At 39.3% G+C, this 19,823-nt stretch overlaps 1 long non-coding RNA gene across 1 annotated transcript; it reads right to left on the bottom strand.

The window, feature by feature from the left end:
• Window positions 1-1,843: 1,843 nt before the first annotated feature.
• Window positions 1,844-19,581, bottom strand: LOC120724952. Its single transcript, XR_005694023.1, has 3 exons — window positions 19,058-19,581; window positions 15,151-15,155; window positions 1,844-1,856 (listed from the first exon to the last, which is right to left on the bottom strand). It is a non-coding gene; the product is annotated as an uncharacterized LOC120724952 (long non-coding RNA).
• Between the last annotated feature and the right edge of the window lie 242 nt (window positions 19,582-19,823).

Below are 19,823 nucleotides of genomic sequence, written 5' to 3'. Positions count from 1 at the left end.
GGGCATCTTTCTTGGCCTTTAGACAATAATTCTGATGGCAAAGGAACCAAACGGGACAGGTAAAAAAAAAAAAAGCTAAAAAAAAGCTAAAAACAGGAATCTATGGCTACAGTTTGCATAAGTTCAACATAATTAGACAACAGAAGATCGCAAAAATGTTGCCTGGTCTGATAGGTCATGATTTCTGCTGGGACACTAAGCTGGTAGGCCCAGAATTGGACATAAACAACATGAAAGTAGGGATGGGTATCGTTTAGGTTTTATCCGATACCGGTGCCAAACCGGTACTTTTGAAACGGTGCCGGTGCTTAAACGGTGCTCGAACCGGTACTTAAAGAATGGAGAACTTTGTCCAAAAACCTTTTATGTTTAGCTGTTTTTTTGTGAAAAGATAACAATGTTAGCCTTTTCTGCAGCTATAGGGCATATATGGTATCACTCTTAGCTGGAAGCAGTGCTTAAACAATGTAAAAAACACAAACTTTGTCCCAAAACCTCTCATATTTAACTGTTTTCCAATTTTTTCTTTGGTCATTTTAGCCTTTTTGGCCAGGGTGAAGGGAGTATCTGCCATCAAACAAGAAGACAGCCGCATGTAACTACAACGGTGGTTGCTAGTTTACCTTACATGCATTAATGTAATAACGTGGTTAGCGTACTCAACGTAAATTACACACGGACAACATTAAGCTACTCACGCAGAGAAGAACGGCTGCTGTTGCCATCATCATCTGTCATCATTTCTGCTACACTGGCAGGGCTAGGGGCCAGGACTCTCCTCTTCGGGTTTTGGGGGATGTTGCTAACTCCGGGTCCGATAACAGGCACCACACCCGTAGTAGGTATGGTGCATTTCTCGGCTTTAAAAAAAACGCTATGTGTCGCCAGGTGTTTCATCAGATACGAGGCGTTACCTCCTTTGAACAGTATCACCTTAAAGCACTTGTTGCAGGCTGCTGAGTTTGCATCTCTTGCTGTGAAGTACAGCCAGACTTTTGACCGCTTCACCGTGGGCATTTTTAATCTGTAGCTCTGCTCTAAAAGAACATATGTACCTGGGCCCGCCTACTATCCTTGGAAAGGTAAAATGATTGGCTAGAATCTGAAGTATATGATGGTATAATGATGTGGAGAATTTCTTTCACACATTTTGGACCCCTAGAACCAATTGAGCACCATTTAAACACCAAAGCCCATCTGAGTATTGTTGCTGACCTGTTCCATTTCTTTTATGACCACGCTGTACCCATCTTCTGATGGCTGCTTCCAACAAACCATGTTACATGCCTCAAACCATCTCAAACTGGTTTCTTGAATATGGCCAACACAGTCGTCAGATCTCAGTCCAATAGAGCACCTTTGGGATGTGGTGGAGCAGGAGATATCATGAATGTGTAACAGACAAATCTGCAGCAAATGTGTGAAGCTATCATGTCAATATGGATGCAAATCTCTCAGGAGGTGTTTCTTGCACCTTGTTGAATCTATGGCATGAAGAAATAAGGCAGTTCTGAAAGTTAAAGGAGGTCCAGTACTAGCAAGGTCAGCCTGATGAAGCAACCAGCGAGTACATGCTGCGAAGACATGTAGCTTTAGCAGGTGGTAATAAACATATATACACAGACTTTAAAAAAAAAAACAACCTTAAACACTGAGCACCATGCTCTTTTCCCCTGACAACAGACCTCGCTGTTCTCTGCTCTTTTAAAACAGAAGCACTTTGTTAGCTTTCACTAATGCCTGTCTGCGTACGTCCCAAGAGATATTCATGCCGGGTAAATGCTCACATTTTAGATATAAGACAACACAGAATATCTTTAAATGCCTCTATTAGCAAAATATGAATAATTCAGCACCTGCGGACCTAAGTGTGATATATTTAAAATAGGGTGAAGGCATGGAGTTTATGATTTATGATCACTGGGGTCAGGTGGTGGTGGGTGGGGGGCAGTGTCATTGAATCACCCCTCACTTCGGATGTAACGACTTAACTATGCGTATGACACGTGCTAAACATGATCGGCGGCCTGCTGGCCAGCCTCATTCTAGGGGAGGTCGCAACTTCATTATGCCGTCTGAAACCAGTGTGGGAGCCCGCTCAAACAGGCTAAGACCAATTATTTAGATTAATTCGATACACCCTTCCCAACCCCATTCTGCTCGGAGCATCTGCTTAGGCTCAAGGAAATGATGATGTACGAGGCGTAATTTAGCCTTGAGAGAGGGAGAGAAATCACTGTGGCTGATTGTGGCCAAATGAAATTCAGATGAACTGAGCTTATTAAGAGGTAAAGGGGATGGGAATGTACAGGTAAGAGGTTTATCAGTGTTAATAAATGCTATGGCTACCTCCCCTGAAAGCTCTAGAAGAAGAGAAGAAGAGGTGGGGAGGGGTGAGGGTCTTCAGTCGTCCAAATGGACTCGACATCAGCTGTGGCCGAGAAAGATCGGAGAATTATCACATACAGCTCATTTCTAGAAGTTAGTGCTGCTTTTATGAGCGTTTTTCTCAGCACCAGATGGGCAAAATGTTGCACGGGCATTGTTTTACAGTGCCGATGTCATCCTGAATTAACAGCGGTACTTCTCAATAGGCGTCGGTGAAGCATCTTTCTGGAAATCGCCAGGCAAAACACAGCAGAACATGAGAAGAGGCACAAAGCTGTAGCGATGGCGGTTCAGATGTCATTATTATTTATGAATTACACCAAAGCTCATTTTAGCAGCAATGAAATCTTAAATGGGGTTATGAGAACATCATCGCCACTGTGTATCACTGAGCCTTATAAAATAATGGATTTAAATGGAAACTCACTGCCAGCGTTAATGAAGCATGACAAGCATTCCCAGTTTACACAGAAAGAGGGAGAGCGGCAGAAAGGAGTGAAGTGATAAAAGAGGTTCATGGGTTTGTGAAATGAAAGGCCATGGAAGGCAGTGGGATGGGGGGATAAAGTCTGTTTTCACATTTTACCTGAACATATATAAATTGGGTCATTAGGGTTAGGATTGGCTTTAGGTGGAAAGCACTGTGTAGAGAGCTTGAGGTTGGAAACTTTATGGAGATTATATCAGATTTTTTATTTTTCCTCCTACACCAGGTTTGTAAATTATGAATTATGGTCATGACAAAAAAAAAAAGAAGAAAAAAAGAAAATCTTTTCATATCCCAAGTGTCCTGTGTGACTTTGTTCCTCGCTGTAAGCTTTTCTTTGATGGAGAGTGAAGATGGAGTGGACCCTAGGATAAAAAGTTATTTTTTCTCTTGTAAGGCAAATGCACACCCCGTTGTTTCGCAACATTTCATATACTTGCATACAAGTCAGAAAGAAGCAATTCTCCCAACTCTTTCAAGTTTGAATTGGAAGACTTTAATACATCAAGAGTTATTTTAGATTGAGGTAGGTAAACACACTGCCTCTGATGCAGAAATCAACAGTCGCCCCAGGATCATCCCTGCTTTTAAAGCCGGTATTTGAATACAAGCCCGTGTTTCTGCATGATTATATTTGTTTGCACTGGAGTCCACTCCGAGCTATAGATTCATGTCTTTGTGGGAGTCAGAAAGCGACCATGTGTTTTGCTTGCTAATGAAGCCAAAGGATGAGAAGAAAGAAACCTTGTTTACTCAATGAAGATAACAACAGCTCAATCACCCACCTGACCTGAATCCTTAATTGGGATCATTATTATACTCGGGACAACTAAAAGAAGATAAGTTTCCCATTTGCATAGCAGAGCGGAGATGATAACTGACGCTGCGTGTCACCTGTAGACAAGGAGCTTCAATCACAGGAGAGAGTAGATTTATCGTTTCTTACGTCACAGCCGTGAACGGAAAGCTTTTAATCAGATCAGTTTTCTGTAAATAGAGAAACACATGCATACATAAGCCCCATGCTCCTACATGATAGCCAAACCTGTGAGTCCTGAACGAGCAGTCCAGAAGCCCAGGAATATCCGAAAATCCTTGCTGTGGATCTCTACACCTGGTACACTCTCATACAAGCTGCGGTAGTGGACATTAGCTAATCTTAGCTGATCCCTTTCTGAGAACGCTGTTGAATCTGGAATATTGCTTCCTGTGAAAGTTGTGACAGGCGCCATCTGATATGCATTAGCATTAGCGACAAGCTTAAGTGAAATGTCATTTTTTTCAGTGAGCCTGATCGCATGTATCAACCAAGCTGGAATTCACTGGAGGTTTCTTGTGGTATGGATATTAATTTCACTCTGATGTGCCCACAGTGAGCCTGAGTGCATGAGTGGATGAATGCAGTCACACATACAGCATACGGCAAGGCGCCTCAGTTTGAGACCGGGCTTGAGATTTCAATATCGCCATGACTTTATTGTCATTATTGCCCTGTTGGCAGCTAATATGCGAGTGAAATGCCAGTTTCCCTGCTTGTTCCTTTGTTATCCTCAACACATACACACACATATGCGCACACAAGTTGCATGCTCAGGCCTGACTGCTCTTTTTCCAGGGGACTTGATGGATAAACTCGGGCTGTTTTGTGAGAAAAATGTGTGAAATGTTATAGGCAGACAATTTTACACCCCTCTCTATGTTTAGACATATCCATTTTTTCTTTGTTTTTTTGTTTTTTTTGGCCGGCAGATCTTTGCACAGTTGGACATTTTCCTGGCCATAACTGTAAATACAAAACAGGAAACAACTTGCTGTTGTTGTGGAAGTTTTCCATTTAAATAAAGCCTGCAGACGAGCGGTGAGCAGTAGCTAACATTCTTTAATCAAAAAACAAAGAACAGAAAACCAAGTTGGTGGAGAGCCTGCATGACCGCGGGGCAGACGGTCAGCAGTCTCCCAGAGCCTAACATGGCTCTCAGTTAAATACCGTCTCCAGGAACAAAAGGCAGCACACAGCTGTTTCACACCTTAAGGTTCACACTCCCTCGAAGAGACAAAAGATTCTTCCTGTGGAGTTGTCTGCTTCCCCCAACTTCCTTACTAGACCCCCACCATTTGTCTGAGTATGAGTGTGAAACATGTTAAAATCCAGTGGCACCAAGGCATTATACAATAAAATAATGTGATTAATACACAAGTAAAAGAAATTCCTATACACTGTCAACACTGTGTAATGTCCCTCAGAGTTTAGCAACAATCAGTCAGGAAAAAACAAGACTTGTCTCCCAACTTGACATTTCAGAAGTGTTATAAATATTTTAAATTAAGGGTAAAGAATTAAAGTGTTATCTTTCATTTATTTTCTTTATTATGTCTCAGTTGATGAGCTGCTTTTGGACAAAGGCAAAATTTTTATTCATCCATTCTCATCTATCCTCTGTGCCAGCTGCTGGTTGCTGCTTTATATTAACCTACAGACATGCTAGACAAATAGCTCTCAGCATTACAAGAAATATTACTCAAGTGTCGCTTTGAACAGTGTTGTTTTTGAATATTCTCATCCAATACAACAATTAACTAATCAGAATTTGTAAGAGGACATTTAAATCTACATATCTATAATTATCTACATAATTTATAATTTATGATTTCCACTGGACAGGAAGCCTATTTTCAGCAACCATTGCTTCTGTGTTCAAGTGGCACATTGTATTACCTTATGCAAGCTGGTTATTAATTACTAGGAGTCAACTGATCAGGGTTTGTAGGGTTTCATTATAGACTCAAAAAGTCCTTAAAAAAACAACAAGTTTGATCTGAAATCAGTCGGTAGGATTTTATCCATGAAATGAAGGATATTCGATGCAAGTATTCATACAACTGTGCATACTACTTGCTTCACAAACCAGAAGAACCTGTTTCTGTTTCTTGCAGATACCATTTAATGAAGCCAGCTGAGGACCTGTGAGGCACCTAGAGGCTCTGATGTACCTGCTCTTTTGATCATTTGTGCACAGGGGCCTCTAACTATTTTGGTTAGAGCCATTTTGTACCAGCTTGTTAAGGAAGTACACTGTACTCTTCAATTTTTAAATTTTTTTTTCCAATTCCTGCATGAAATAGCCTTCATTTTGTTATACAAGAAGTGTCTGGCAGGTCTAAAAAATAATAAATGCATTTTAGAATACATTTGTCATTGATTTGGTTACTTCCTGTTCATTTTAAAGGTTTTTTCTCCTCACATAGCTTTCCCTCTGTTGTTTTTTTTTTTTTTTTTGTCTCTCTTGGTATTGTTATTCACCTATGTCTTATCATTCCTCACCATGCTTTTTTTTTGTTGGTAATATCGTTTGTGTTTGTCAGGTTCATCTGGTCTTTCTCCAGGTTCTGTCTTTGTTTTCCCACTTGGCATCCCAGCCTTTGGTTTGGGCTTTGTATTCTCCTTCTTTAGTAGCTGTTGGATTTTTACCCACTGCCAACGGGCAGCTCTTTTTGTTCAGCCTTTCCAAGTTATTAAAGAACATATTTTTGTCTGCATTTGGGTCCATTTTATGAGTGTTAGTGGCAACATGAGATGATCAACAAAATCAATTTGTCACAGTAATTCTAGTTTAATTTAGATTCTGTATTTGTTGTTCTTCATGGTTTTGGTTCTTTGTATTGTTTTCTGCTTGTGTTATATTCTTAGTTCCAAGGCTTTAAGTTTCTGTTACTTTGCCTTCCCTGTGTTCCACGTTTCATGTCTGGTCATCCTTGTCCCCAGTCAGTCATGTCGCCATGTCTCAGTGTCAAGTCTGTGTCTTTGTGAATGTGTCTTGGTTCCTGTTTTACTTTGACAGTCTAGCATCCTATGCTCAGTGTTTTCAGTTTTGGGTCCTCCACATCTCGTTATGTGTGATTACTTCCAGCTGTGCTCTCCTCCTGTGTCTCATTCCCTCGTTATCCTTCTGTGTATTTAAGCTCTGCATTTTCCTCTGTCGGTTGTTGTGTCATACCTCATATTGCTGTGTTTCTGCCATGTGTCATGTAAATTCCTTAATTTTAAGTTTCCTAGTTCTACTTCCATGTTTCTAGTTCTCTGAGTTTTGGTTAGCACTTTAATGTTTGGATGATTTACTACAGCAATAAAGCTGCGTCCCTAAGTTCATCCCTCTGTGTCTCATCAGTCCTGTGTTTGGGTCCTTCATCCTGCCTGCCACACATGACACAATTAGCCTTTTTAATGAGCCTTTTGCCGAAAATGTCTCTCTGCATGCCCACGCCGATATTCCACTGAAAATCATCAATTATTTGTGATGAATGATTCTAATAATAAGAAAATAGTGCTTACCATTCTTTGGATTAATTTGATGTTATACTCTTCTAGATCAAAACAAATACAATTTAAAGTGACCCTACTCTTTTCAGTATTTTTCATGAAATGTTAAACTATTACTCCAACGATCTCACAAAGTTAAAGCTCCTTGTTCCCATTAAGAGGCCTTTAGTTTCTGCTGCAATCACAAATTCTACAGATACAGTGAAGTAACTGTTTTCAAACTCTTGGATAAAAACAGCGCAAATAGCATTTTTATTTCTTGGTTCACATTCAGGTATTTAAAGCACCAACTCAGCATTTTCTGTTGGAACCACAGAAAGTCATATAATTGCATGACTTGGTCCAGGTGTGAGTATTTTAGTAGAATGAAGGTTCCTTAAGGGAGACAGGACAGGAAGGCTAAGGGAGCCTTCATCGATGTCCTATTACTGTCAGATCTACCAACCATAGATCGGTTCCAGCCCAACAAGCTCACTCTGGCAACTCTAAATTGGCATGTATGAAAAAGAAAACAGATTTTATCCATCGCTATCCATCCATTACATTTTGCATCTTGCTCCTATACATCAGGCATTAGAGCCCATTACAGCAGGGAGTGGGTGGATAACTATACTCTTAAATTCTATCTTTTCAAAGTAATTTGTAGCAAAGGTGTTTTCTGTCCTGACTGTGGCCTAGAATATTGAAGAGTTTGTGTCATTCTTAAGTGCCACATATAGTGAACGTGTTTACTACCTGAGTACAGATCTATTATGGATGTATATAAAGCACTGAATGACAGCACTTGCTATTCTCACGGTTCAGTGGCTTTGAGAGGAACATTTATTGCTATACTGACTGAAAAAAAGATGTCTAGATGTGAACAAAGAGGCTTTTCCAGGTAGTATCCGGTGTATTATTAGTTTAGCAAGCTGGATTGCAGAGCTTAGCAAGGACAAGACTGATTGATCATTTCACCCAGAGCTTCTCTGCTTCAAGTCCATGCATGATGACTAATTGGATGGCAAACAATCTGAATGCAAACTGTGGCACTTTCTATTGAGTCTGTTCAGCGGAGTGCATAATTATTTAACAGCATTAACTTAAATGCACTGCTGGTGTCTTCTTCAAAAAGGGAACACTTCAGTCATGCCACAATTGCTCTAGTAATGAGTCTGATTTGTTTGCCTTGGTAAACAAACTGTGCTCTTTACTGAATTCAGCAGATGTATAGGCCATGTCATACTTCAAAGTTCATTTAATGCCAATGAAGAACCAGTGTCCTCCTAACTGGTAATCTGTTTTATAGCAGACTGTGAGAAATTTAAAACATTAATAACTTAAAAGGTAAGGGACCTATTACGTCTACCTAAAATTCAATCTAATCTTATTCTATCAGTTATCAGAAAAAAACAACCATTAAACAAAAACCAACATGCTGATTCCTATTTAACACAGCGCAATCTAGATCATTATTAAGAAAACAATTTTGCAGTGAAAATATAATAAATAGAATACATGTATTTAGTGAGGGCATTCCTGGCAACTTTCTCTCAAGAATAGAAAGAAATCAGACTGGTCAGCTTTCTAAAAGACAATAAACATTCAGTAGGGAATAAACTTCTGCAATGGATATACTGCATCTGTATTTAATGTTTTTTTTATAGTAATGTGGTGTTTTGAATAGTGCTGAAATGTATGTCATTTTGCTCCCTGTATAAAGCTTTACATGCATAATATTAAATTATTTTGCTGAGTGTCAGTAGTTATGTGCCACTCTACTGTAACACACCTGACATATAACCATTTATTATTTTTAGGAGAAGACAGTGATGATTGTAAAAAAGGTGTTTATATATACAGTCACTTGTGAGGACACACAAACCCTTTGAAGGGATTTAAAGGCGTTTTTTCAGGCTCAAAATGTGGTTTTAGTGTCAGGGTTACAATTAGGTTATGGTTAGGTTTAAGGTAAGGGTTAGATTTATATTTAGTACTGATACTGCTGAAATTAGGAGTATGCAATTTGTGTTTGTTTTGAAGACTAGTGTCTAAATTGTGACCTTTTAAAAGAGTATTAAAACTATCCCCATGGTGTCAACTAAATACACTACTTAAAGAAATAAAGGAACAGGTTATTTAGAATGTAGCATGAAGTCAGTTAACCTTTTGAGGTATTGATTTAGTCAGTTAAGCAGCAGAGAGGGTTGTTAATCAGTTTCAGCTGCTTTAGTGTTAATGAAATTAACAACAAGTGCACTAGAGGTGCATCATTGGGACAACCCCCAAAACATGAAGTGACATTTCCCCCAAGCCTTTCGGTCTTTTTATTTTTTCACTTTTTTATTTGGCTAGGGTCAGTATCACAACTGGTAGCATGAGGTGATACTTGGACCCTACAAAGTTGCAGAGGCAGTCCAACTCCTCCAGGTGACACGTCAATGGCACCAGAAGGTTTGGTGTGTCTGCCAGCACAGTCTCAAAAGCATGGAGGAGATAACAGGAGACGGGCAGTTACTCTAGGAGAGCTGGACAGGGCTGTAAAAGTTTTTAAACCATCAGCAGGACCAGTATCTGCCCCTCTGTGATAGGAACAAGTTCACCCTGAGTACACGTGACAGACGTGAAAGGGTCTGGAGAAGCTGTGGAGAAAGTTATGCTGCTTATAGCCGCTCAGCCTGACCAGTTGGCTTGTGGGTCAGGGATGGTCTGGAGGCCTCATCCAGGGACGCACAGATCACTAGAGGCTGGGCAATGGCACCCACATCGCCCTCATGTGGTGAAAAGCCTGTAGGCAGTCTCTGGAGGATGAAGGAATTGGTACCATTGACTGCACTCCATTGTCATCCGACCTAAATCCAATAGAGCACTCTGGCACATTATCTTTCAGTACATCCAGCGGCACCAGAGTATCCAGTAACTCAGTGATGCTCTGGTCCACATCTGGGAGGAGTTCCCCTAGGACCCCAGGACTTTGAATTGAGCCCTTCTTAGGTTAATAATTTTCATTTTCATCATGCAGCATGATATCCATTTATTCTTAAACACATTATCAGTACATGTCAGTATAGATATCCAGCACATTTTATTCCCACTGCAAAATAAACAAAATGACACTCTTCTTCTTTTAGCCTAGTCTATATTTTGTGGCAACAATTGATTTCAGTGTCAGAGTTGAGTGCTTTTTGTCTTAAATGAAGCCCAAGAAAAGTTAAAAGCATTGTTCAATGCTAATAAAATAGTGCAAACTTTGTAATACTGAGGAGGCCTCAGGGCAGACCTTAGGACACTCTGGAGAGATTATATCTCTCGGCTGGCCTGGGAACGCCTGGACAAGCTGGAGGAGGTGGCTGGGAAGAGGGAGGTCTGGGATTCTCTGCTTGGGCCGCTGTCCCTGCAACCCGGCCCTGGAAAAGCGGAAGAAAATGGATAGATGGATGGATGGTCTTAATTTATAATTTGTCATTCCTGTTGTTACAACTTAGCCCAGGCTGTGTTACTTAACTACAGTAGTGGGGCAGATTGTAACAACTGAACTCATTGTGTTTGACAATCAGTTAATTAATGCTGGGATATACTTGAAGAAGTAAAAAATATTGCTAATTGAAGGGGACAACAAAGGTATTTTGTGTCAAAATTTAGGAATCCTCACAAAAATATTCAATGAGTTGTAAGTGCGGAACAAAAAAGTGTTACCGTCATCCCCGGTTTGCCGTATTTAATCGTTCATTAACCATGCTGGTCAGCATGCCTGACATTTTCTTACTTTCCACCTCACTTGTTTAAAACTCTGCTGCTGTTGAAGCTGTAGACCCACATGTGGCAGGTAGCTTCATAACATCTTAAAAACAGGTAACTGGCGTGCATTAATACAGTAAGGATACATTTATTTATTTAACTAGAATTCTGGTGCCAACAAGCAAGAGCAGCAACATTTAAATATCTAGCTCACACGGTCTCAATATTTACATTTACATGAAAAAGTCTTTGTGTAAATTGAATCAAATCTTCTCATCCTATAAAAAGGCCTTAGGTGAAAAAATAATTATCAACAATAATCTTTTAGAATTTCATTATACTTTCATGTTGCATTTTCTTCAGCAAATTTTTGCTTAAAAATGAACAAGCACCTTCAGTCCATACATAAGATTTTACTCTATCATAGTTTTGATTTTGATTGTCAACGCAGTTTGTCAACTTCTCATGATCCCTAATCTGTTATTTTCTCTCCGGCCTCATCTGTGCTGATTCGTATCCATGTAGAGAACTCCACATTTAAAGGTTTATAGATTTATAGATTAGTTATTAAAAATTACAAAAAATCATTCATTGCACATCAGATAGGTTTTTGACATTAAAAAAACTGGTTAGTTTACTGAACAGATTTAGAAAAAGATGACGCATTGAATTAAAATGAAAAGGTTGCAACAACTTTTAAGGATCTGGTTGCCATAGTGATGCATGTTCCACTTTGTGATGAAAAGATATTCACCACATATAATATACTTCACAGTTAAATATACTAGCTATAAAATTGTGCTGACTGTTGTCTTCATGGCACTGGTCATGTCCATAAACACAAACAAACAGATTGCTTTTTGTGACCCACGCAGCCAGGTTTTTAATATGAAGTTTATATGAAAATTAAATCTTGAACTAGACAGCACTTAGATTGGTGATATAACTAAAGTGAGAATGGATGTTTGATTGCAACAGGATTTGCTGGAAGAAATGAGCAACTGGGGAGGAAAACGGTCTGCTGCTTGCAGATTTTTTGCTTGATTCAGCAAGCTTAAAGGCATCCTGCAACTAAAGAACATGACAGAGTAAATAAAGAACGAAGAGGCTGAATGCAAAACCCTTTTCGTGATATATAACACAACTTGTGTAAACCAAAACACATTAAAATAGAAGGGATAACAGAAGGAATGGCACACATGCACTCTGGTTTTATATAAACATATATGTATGTATATGAGTACAACTAGAAGTATAAATTTCTCAAATTTTCTATAAAATTGTAATTAGACAATTTAAATAGAATTATAACAGAAAATGGCTAATATACAGTTAGTGGCAAATATACTCAGTTCAATGCCTGATATTGCAAAAACAATACCATTTTCCTTTGTTTTGTTGTTTTTGTTTTTTTTACAGGGTAATTAGCATTCATTGCTAGCATTCTGCTAATGTATCATGATTGGCTGGTTAAGAATCCACAAGCACACATGCTCCATGCTCTTTTGATGCTTGATTCAGTTACCGGACAATAACTACAGATGTTGGCTGTAGTGGTTGAATGTTGCTAACTGCTACCAAATTCTCTGTTTTTGCTCATTTGACGTGCGATATTAGGGAGCTAAATTAGACCAGCTGTCCCCAACCTTTTTTTGCGGAATGGACCTGTTTATGTCCGACAACATTTTCACAGACTGGCCTTTAAGGTGTTGCAGATAAATGCAACAAAATAAAACCAGTACTAGTACCAAAAAAAAAGAAGATTTATTCATAACATCCAGGAAAAGACCTATGGAAACCAAGTTAATGATAAAAAAGATTTAAAAAAATAACGCTATAAACCGATAAAAACCTAGAAAACCATCAATTTCACACCTGAGCCTCAGCTCTTGTGGTCCGGTACCGGTCTGTGGCCTGGGGGTTGGGGACCGCTGAATTAGACCATATTTTTTGAGGTGACTGATAAATATTGTAGAGCTGAGACAAAATGCTACATTCTTGCACAGACATATGGTTGTAAAGAGAAATAAAGAAGTACTCAGTTATTTTAAAAATCAAAGTTAAGCATGAATACAAATACAGGAAAACTCTTGTGGACCTTTGATTTTTTTTGATGTATGTTTGGCTTTGCTGTCAAAATGTAATCCAATTAGTTTTGATGCATTATGATAGATCTGAGCACACTCTTCAGTTACTCTGCCTTTATTCCATTGCTTTATCGGCAGTGACTGGACTGAATGAAATAAATAATGGTAATGAATAAATGGTACACTCATAATAAATATTATAATAAATACACATTAAGGCAAAACAGAATCAACACGACGTTTCACAGATGGGGCAGCGTACTTTGATTCGAAAGCTCTCCCTTTTCTCCTCCATGCTTTCTCCTTTTCTGTCATTTTGATAAAGGCTCGTTTTCTCTTTCTTCTGTCCTTTAGAACTTTGTTCCACAACTCTACTCTTGTCTTTTTCTGTTTTTTTCCTTACTACAAACTGACCTTTCTTTTTTTGAGACTCACCAGGGGTTTGCTTCCCATGGTGAATCCTCTGAGGTTATACGCATGAAGGTTTCTCTTGATTGGTGAAGATAAATCGGTACCTGCATCTTTGTGACTTTCCTGTGCAAACCACCCAGCAGAGCTCAACTCTTGAATGCAATAAAAATGTTATTGTCTCAAATTATTAGACTTATTTTTCCTTTGAGTAAAGGAGAAATACTGTGTATCTCGTGGTCTAGTTTAATACACACAACTGCAATCATGGGGAAGACTGCTTACTTGACAGCTGTCGAGATACAAGATGGTTATCATCGACACCCTACAAAAGGAGGGTAAGCCACTGAAGGACATTGCTTAAAAGGATGGCTGTTTGCAAAGAGCTGACTTGAAACATATTAAAAGAAAGTTGACTGCGAGGGAAAAGTGTGGTAGAACAAGCTGGCCGGGCAATGGGGATGACTGCAGCTTTGAGAGAATTCGAAAAGTCGATTTTAAGAACTTGGGAGAGCTTCACAGGAAGTGGACTGAGGTTTCAGTGCACAAAGAGCCACCACACACAGACGTCTTGGTGCTACAGCTATTGCATTCCTAATATTAAGCCACTCCTGAACCAGAGACAATGTCAGACCAGTGTCTTATCTGGGCTAAGAAAAAAAAGATCTGGGCTGCTGCTCAGTCTTCTTTTGAGATAAAAGTAAATTCTGAATTTCATTTGCAAATCAAGGTCCTTGAAGGAAGAATGGGAAGATACAGAATCCAAGATGTTTGAAGTCCAGTACAAAGTCTCTGCAGTCTGTGATGATTTGTGATGGCATGTCATCTGCTGGTGTTGGTTACTGTGTTTCATCAAGTCCAAAGTCAACGCAGACGTCCACCAGGAGATTTTTACAGCACTTCATGCTGACCCAGCACCTGCCCACAATCAACTGGTTTGTTGACCATGTTATCACTGTGTTTAGTTGACCAGCGACCTCACTTAACCAATGCCCTTCAGATCATCTGTGGAGCATTGTCACAAACAGAGGAAAAACATCCAAACCCAAAATACAGATGATGAAGGGCATTATCACAGTCACTTGGGCTTCAGTAACACCTCAGCAGTGCCACAAGATAAACAGCAGTTTGTGGTAAAGGAGCCCCAATTAGGCACTGGTGTATAAACGAGCATACTTCCCAAAAGCTGGACATTTCAGTAATGTAAATCATTGTTTATCCTTGTTTGAGCTCTTTGTATCATAATCTAATCTAACAGGCATTTTCTTAAAAAATGTATACAGTATACATTACAGTACATTTAATAGTCAGGCCAGTTATTTTTGTACCCTTTTAGTTCAGATGCTATGTTCACCATGTTCACACTTATTATTAGTACTTACTTTCCAGGTTATGTGAGGTTACTTGTGGGAGGAGCAAGGCTTTCCTGGGACTTTGTTAGTATCAAGAATTGTTGAGCCCGCTCAGCCTCAGCCTTCCAATTGCTCAGGAGTCATCAGTCCACAAGAGTTGAATCTTGGACCCACATAGTTAATCTCCACACCATTGTAGTCTGTTAGGATAAGGAACAATACTAAGTCTTCATTTACGTCCCTCCCTCATAAATAACCTAATCAACTCGATACGTGCAGGAGAAGCAAGCTGCCAAACACGCACATACAAACAGGCATGTACACAACTAGAATGCACATGTAGTCGAAGACATATATCCTAACCAGAGATACGCACACATATTCTTGGCCCACTCACTCTTCCTTTCCTTCCACACTGTCACATTGTTTGGAGGTCCAGATGAATACAAATCAGCCTTCGCCTGTCTGTCTGGGTTTAAGGGATTGCAGCTCAGTAAATAACCAGAAACAATGTGTGAGCAAATAGAAGAAGAGATATCACAAAGGACCAACAGATACGAGGATGAACAGTTGGGCAGCTCTCTCATCACGCCATTAGTCATCAGTGGGAAGATGATGCGCAAGAAATCCCACTTCAGCCACAGGGAAAGCAGCTATTTTCTGTGGCGTTGATGCTTATTAAACATTTGCTGTTATTACTGTGTGTCTTCTTATGAATCCCTAAACTGCCCATCCACTAGGATATTGAGAGCGTAGAGTAATCCTCTAAATAAGAAAAATGTATCCAATGCAGGCTTTAGGAATTGGTATATTTTTGTGGCGTTACTCAGTCTGTTTAGTCCATGATTAAATATTTTAGTAGCATGCAAATACATGAAGTTTACGCAGACATTCATTCATTCAATTCAATTCACTGAATTAAAAAATTCAGTTGTGATCTTGTGACTTATCTCTAGCATCTCAAAATGACCATTGTTTTAACAAAATCAGATATTTGTGTGGGGTTACAGAAACAATAGATAGACAACCTTTATTATGAAAACTTGGACGCTCGTGTTGGCGCAGGTTTTATGTTTGAGTGTGTACTTTTTTTTTTCCAGCAGTGGGACCGTGTTCATGTAGCGTGATCCATTGGAGGTCATTCTGTGCAGAGAAGGCGCCTGCCTGCATCAGAGCTCTGTGTTTTCCTTGAACACGATGAGAATACAGAGTGTGCAGTGTCCAATTTCGACACGTTTGTATTCTGCTCATCCAATAAAAAATTTGAAATGGTGCTGATATTTGCTGTAAAAATTTCCATTGGCTGAAAAATATTCTTCTTAACTTTTGAGCCCAGCCCATCAATTAATACCCCAAAGACCTCTCAACCTTACCCATAAAGAGCCGGGGGACATGTGAATCAAAAACAACGAAACATGTTTATTTAATTATTCATTAATACATCAATTGTTTATTTTCCAACGGGTCAGCTGGAACAGAAAAAAAACCAAGCAGTATGTGTGTCTCTTGAGAAGAGGAATAGCAGCCAGTGGGACTTTTCATTGTTTTTTGTTGACATTCTTTCTTTCTCATATTCTATAAAACTTCAGTGTTTAAGAATTATCACTTACCCAAGTCATTAGTGTCATTGTAGTGGCCCCTTTAAAAGATAAACTCATTAGAAAGGTGTGTGCAGCATTTCTTACATTTCAAAATCCTTGTTTTTTGTGTGACTGTGAGCCATGCAATCTACCTGACAATTATTTCTTCCTTATTTACTGTGCATCTCATGTCAGACTACTGCAGCAGTAACTCAGTCACTGATTGAGAGTGATATTGGTTGGCGATAATGACTACACTGCTGTATATTCCCTTATGATACTGTTTTTTTTACCTCCTCAGCAAATTGCTTCCTCCAAATCTACCAGAGGCTCCAAAACAACCTCTCCCATTTCTTCAGAAACAGATATTATACAAAAAGCCAATCTATTGCAAAAAGCCACGACAGAAATCTCATACATTATTTTTGGGGAGTGCAGAGGAAGAGTGAGAATGGTGGAAAACGTAATCCATTTTAATGGAGCTGTCTCTGTATTATTGGCAACTTTCGCCGCGCGCACATCTTTCAGTTTCATATAAGACGTTACATGCAGTCGGAATGTGTGTGTGTCAGCACAATACTGTAAATAATAAAAGAGCCACAGTAGTGATAGGAAAGTGCAAGTCTTGAAATAGCTTTGAGGGGAGAGAATATTTATTCACTTTAATGATCAAGCCCTTTATTGACTTTTTGGAAAATCCAATATTCAGCCTGCAAGGCAGTGAGAATCGCTCTCATCGTGCTGCAATTTCACGATGGTCTCTGGGACAATAACCATTTATAAACTTCAAACAGACATCACACACTAGCGCATATAGACATCACAGACATGTATGTGCTGACAATAACGTACTGTGAACGTCCACACACAGCTCACACTGGATGTGCACTCAGTAAATGCCTGTCCTCAGTAATTTGTACCTAAATACCTTGCGTCATCAACTTTTCAGAGGGAAACCATATTGTTATGCACAAATGTACATGTTTCACATGATTGCATAAGTATATATAAAATAATACATGTATATAGTTATATAATGTATGGATACATTTTAAAAAAAATATGTGAACCTCCTTTTGCGTTTGTTTCTGGTCACAACTACCTTTCCTTCTCTTGTTCCCAATGTCATATGCTGTTGGCCCTCATCACATCGCAGTAGCCAAGGATGAGACAAAACATGATTTTGTCTGGCAGCCAGTTTCTGGCACTGCATTGATACATGGTAATCCAGCTGTCAGTGGGGAGCTGGAGGGAAAGAGCTGCAAAAGAGATGAGAGGAGGAGCAGAAAGGCAGGAACAAAGGCAGGAAGATGGAGAAAGTGGAAAGAAAGAAGTAGAATAAGAGACAGTACACATAGCGCAATATAGGTGGCTTACAGTTTTGTGAGTATTACAGCAGCCGTGTTATGAACCATCAAGGAATCCAGAGGAGAACAAGGTCTAAATGCTCAGTATAACAACCTGCTTGTAAAAGAGAAGCACTTTAAAATAGTGCTGTAAAGATGGTAGATACTGATAATCCAGCAAAGTGGTAAAATTGCTGATATTTCCTTGTAAATAAAGATGATTATGTTCTCATGTGCTTATGTCTAAGTATCTGATTGATGGCTGTCAGTATTTTTGAGCAGAAGCATGCACATTTGGTTTAAATGAACTGTAAATGTGCCTGTTTTTCTTTGATCCCAGTTGTTTTTCCATTTAACTACTTCTCCTTTATTACATTTTAAAATTGAGCATGATTTTTTTTCTTAAGATACAGAATTTACTATTGTGAGTTATTTTGCTGTGCTTACGGTATTTTTTGAACCATAAGCCGCACCGGATTATAAGGCGCACTGTCGATGAACGGGTCTGTTTTCATACATAAGGCGCATTAAGCAAAACAAAACAGTCATATAAGTCAAACTTTATTCAACTCAATCTTCTTGCTTCCTCCACTTCCGTGCCATTGATTCATTAATGTTGAATTCTCTCACAGCTGCTCTATTCCCATGTTGTTGCAGTATATTAATGACTACCCTCGTATTGTGGATGGATTATCTCAGTTGTTCTCCTGACTGAAGTTTCGTCCATTTACAGCATCCTGCCATGTGGCTGCATTTGTCCGTGGATTTGTATCATTGGGAACCTTCGCATTAACTTTTATCGAGTGGAAAAAAGTTACCATTCATCCTCCAGCTTCACTGTGTTTGTGTTATGCTAACATAGCCCTGTCGTTAGCAATCATTATATACCAGCTAGTCCAACTTCAGTAACCCTACAAAAGTCATTGCTGTTTCGTTTTCTGTCTTCATTTATGTTGGAAGTGATAGCAAAGCTGTACGTTTTAATTTTTCAGAAATCTCTCAGTCAGAATTTGCTATATCATGTTTGGCTGGAAACTAGCGAGCTAACTTCATGCTAACTTCTAACTCCGTTAAATTGAATAAATTCTGTTTTCATGGATGCCTGGATGTTAAACACAATCGTTACACCTGGTAAAGCAGCAACGCTGATCCTTTTATTAAAAATGAAAGAATTTAGACAGTTTTTAACTCTCAGCGATGATGCAGTTTTTGTTTGACTTTTCGGACCTGAGGAGGACAGAGTTTTGGACCCAGATTACTCCGCGAGGCTCCTGACTACAGTAGCCGAAATGCTCCGACAAGTGGTGCAGCTTCGTGGCTCACCAAAGTCATGCTGAAACATTTTTTAACAGTTTTTTGAGGGCCATGTACCACATAAAATCGTTTTTCGAGGTCAGTGAGCACAAGCCGAATTCATACATAAGGCGCACCAGATTATAAGGTGCACTGTCGATTTTTGAGAATATTAAAGTTAAGCACGCCTTCTAGTGTGGAAAATACGCTAAATTAGTGCAAATAAAGACTTCTGCACAGTCTGTACAACACCCTGTATGGACCCATATAGTCAAACAGTTATACCTTTAGCTAACTTATCACAATCCAGTACCATATAAAGAAAGTCAAGGACGTTGCTTCTTTTTTTCCAACTGTTTCTTTTCTTTAAATTTATTTAACAAGTGTTATCTCTGGGACATACATAAACATAATGGAAGCATGCCAGATTTGAATACAACTATTAATGGGAAGGTCAAACATACAAAAGACGCAGAAATACATTTGCCGTTGCTCACTGGTGTTTACTGAAAAATCCTACTTCCTGCCTCGCAGACAGGTTGGCAGAATGCTGAACCCAAGACTTGATTATCGGCTGAGCTGGCAAGACAAATTCATGAGCTTCCACTGACCGTTCAGAGCACCGAACGATTGCTAGTAATGCATCTGTGGGGAGATAAATATGATATTTCATTAATGTCAGTTGGAATATGTTCAATTCCTCTGTTCACCAGCATTGGTTATACACTATCAATCACTCAGCAGCACATAAATGCATTAACTGACCCTGTTATGATAGTGAGAGACGCTGTCAGGAGACAAGATGTCTGCACTGATGAAATATCGCCAGTCTCAATACTGACTTTGT

This window comes from Simochromis diagramma, unplaced genomic scaffold, assembly GCF_900408965.1.
Source record: "Simochromis diagramma unplaced genomic scaffold, fSimDia1.1 OVJJ01000802.1, whole genome shotgun sequence".
NCBI classification, from domain to species: domain Eukaryota; kingdom Metazoa; phylum Chordata; class Actinopteri; order Cichliformes; family Cichlidae; genus Simochromis; species Simochromis diagramma.
This window is presented reverse-complemented; position numbering and strand designations above follow the sequence as displayed.